We start from the raw sequence: 2,331 nt of genomic DNA on the forward strand, positions 1-2,331 counted from the left end.
TATTAATCTCTATTTATTTATGCGATTAATATTATTTACTCAGAAAGGATAGGCCTTTGTATATTTCAATATTTTAGTGACAAAAGTAAACAAATGTTTACGTCAGGACTTTTTATTACGTCACAGCCTCAGGATATTGTTTATTTTGATACGATAAAAAAAATACATCATTGTAAAACGTAAATACTGTAATACCATTCTTAGAAATCAGTGTACAAAAAATGCCCGCTACAAAAACATTTTTGTATCAGTCCTTACAGTTATGCCCTAATGAATGATAAATTATTTATAGAGTAACGAAGTGCTAACGTCTTTGGCATGCCTTTAGGGAAACAAATAAATATATGCGACACTCTCAAAAAAAAAATTCACTCAAATGTAAATATTCAACACTTTCAGAAAATATTTGACAAGTCTTATTTGACAACAAATTTTATTTGAAATATCTTATTCGACAAAACATTTATTTGACAAGAATTTTATTCGACATAAATTTTATTTGACATATTGTTCAAAAATTGTATTTGTCAAGAAATTTATCCTACAAAAATTTTATTTGACAAGAATTTTATTTGACAAAAATTTCATTCGACAAAAATTGTATTCAACAAAGAAATTATTCGGCGCTGGTGTGATCACCACGCCATTTTTTAGCACAACATTGTTTGGAACCAACAACCTTGACAACTTGGCAAATATGATGTCACACTTCGGTACTCTATTGCAGTCTCGTCAGGTATATCCCTAAGCTAAAGTCACACACAAACAAACACACAAACAAACGCGCAACTCAAACACACCCGCGAACACACACACACACACACACACACACACACACACACTACACACGCACATCAAAACTAAAGTTGACATATATATCTTAAAGTTAGTCATTTTCGGCCTACATGTACTGTGACGGGTGGACCGTTACTCTCTTGACTGTCGAACCTTAGGTTTTGGGCTCCATTGGAGGGCATTGGAGAAGCTGATTTGCTCACATGTTGTCACTCTCGACTCGGGTTGTAATTTAAAAGTGGGTGCCTGGCAACGCGCTGGGGTGATAATAATAATGACAGAGCCCGAATGAAGAGCATTATCAGTACCGATGTGGCTTCCCTGAGTAAATGAGACCCAATTGTTATTATGCACTTAATAATCCAACACATATCTGATATTTTAGTCCAATTAAGTGCACTTGTAGGAGTTGACCTTTCGGGATTTGTAAAATGTTAATACCAGCATGTATAATAATCAGTGCATCACTGTCACTAAGTACAATGGTACTACATTATACACTACAATGCTACCGGTCGGTCAGACTAAACAGTGGCATTTACTACGTGTGTCCGTTCATTTGGATAGGGGTAGCCTCTTGTCGATGGTCCTGGCGCTGTTGGAGTCGATCCGTAGTCGACATCGAGGCAAAAATTGGACACAGTTAGGCTTTTCTATACATATTTCATCATCTGTTCGATTTTTCACTTGTTGAAATAAAAAGGGAAATAATAACGATATTTCTTTGTGAAAAAATATCACTACTCAAGCTTTCCAATTATATTGGCGGCCTCGAACCTTGGACATTCAAAGGTAACATCACACCTGTAGATTCTACTGTGCAACCTTAGAAAACGGCAGCTGCTTGGAATTATTTGTTGCCAGTTATGGACTCCAGCTCTTAAAACTCCTTGACATAACTAAGGGTATTTGTTGAAAAGGATACGTTTTCCGTATCTGTATCGCCGAACTGGTACGGTATGTCACTAAAACAGCTCCCGTAGGATTTTTTTTTTTTTTTTTTTTTTTTTTTTGCCATTTTGGATTCATTGGGGTCCAAGCTATCAGAAATTGATGGGTTTCAAATTTTCCCGAAGACACCAAATTTCCCTATTGCGCTTTATATAAGCCATTTTGGCGCCCAATATGGACCCCCCAGGAAATGAAGGAGGGGTCTGAAAATTTGAACCCTATCATTTTTGGCCAATTGGGACCCTTTTGCAGCCAAAACAGCAACAACAAAAAATCAACTTTGGCAAAAAAATCCTACGGGAATACATACCATACCGCAGTAATACCAGACAATATGAAAACGGATCCTGTACTGGTAGAGGTAGAATATGAATTGTTCAACGAAATCGTTGTATTTACCATGCTGTACAACCTAAGAACCTAAGTGTACTGCAACCACTAGACTTCGTATGGCTTATAAAGTGGGCTTCTAATTATCACTGCGTAGACAGTGCGAGCTTACGCTTTCATGTTTATTGATTTGTATTGATCCCTGTTACGTAGCTTCTATCACTACCCCACCCACTCTCTCTCTCTCTCTCTCTC

The sequence above is a fragment of the Strongylocentrotus purpuratus genome, unplaced genomic scaffold, assembly GCF_000002235.5.
Source record: "Strongylocentrotus purpuratus isolate Spur 01 unplaced genomic scaffold, Spur_5.0 spur5_scaffold_3, whole genome shotgun sequence".
Lineage (NCBI taxonomy): Eukaryota > Metazoa > Echinodermata > Echinoidea > Camarodonta > Strongylocentrotidae > Strongylocentrotus > Strongylocentrotus purpuratus.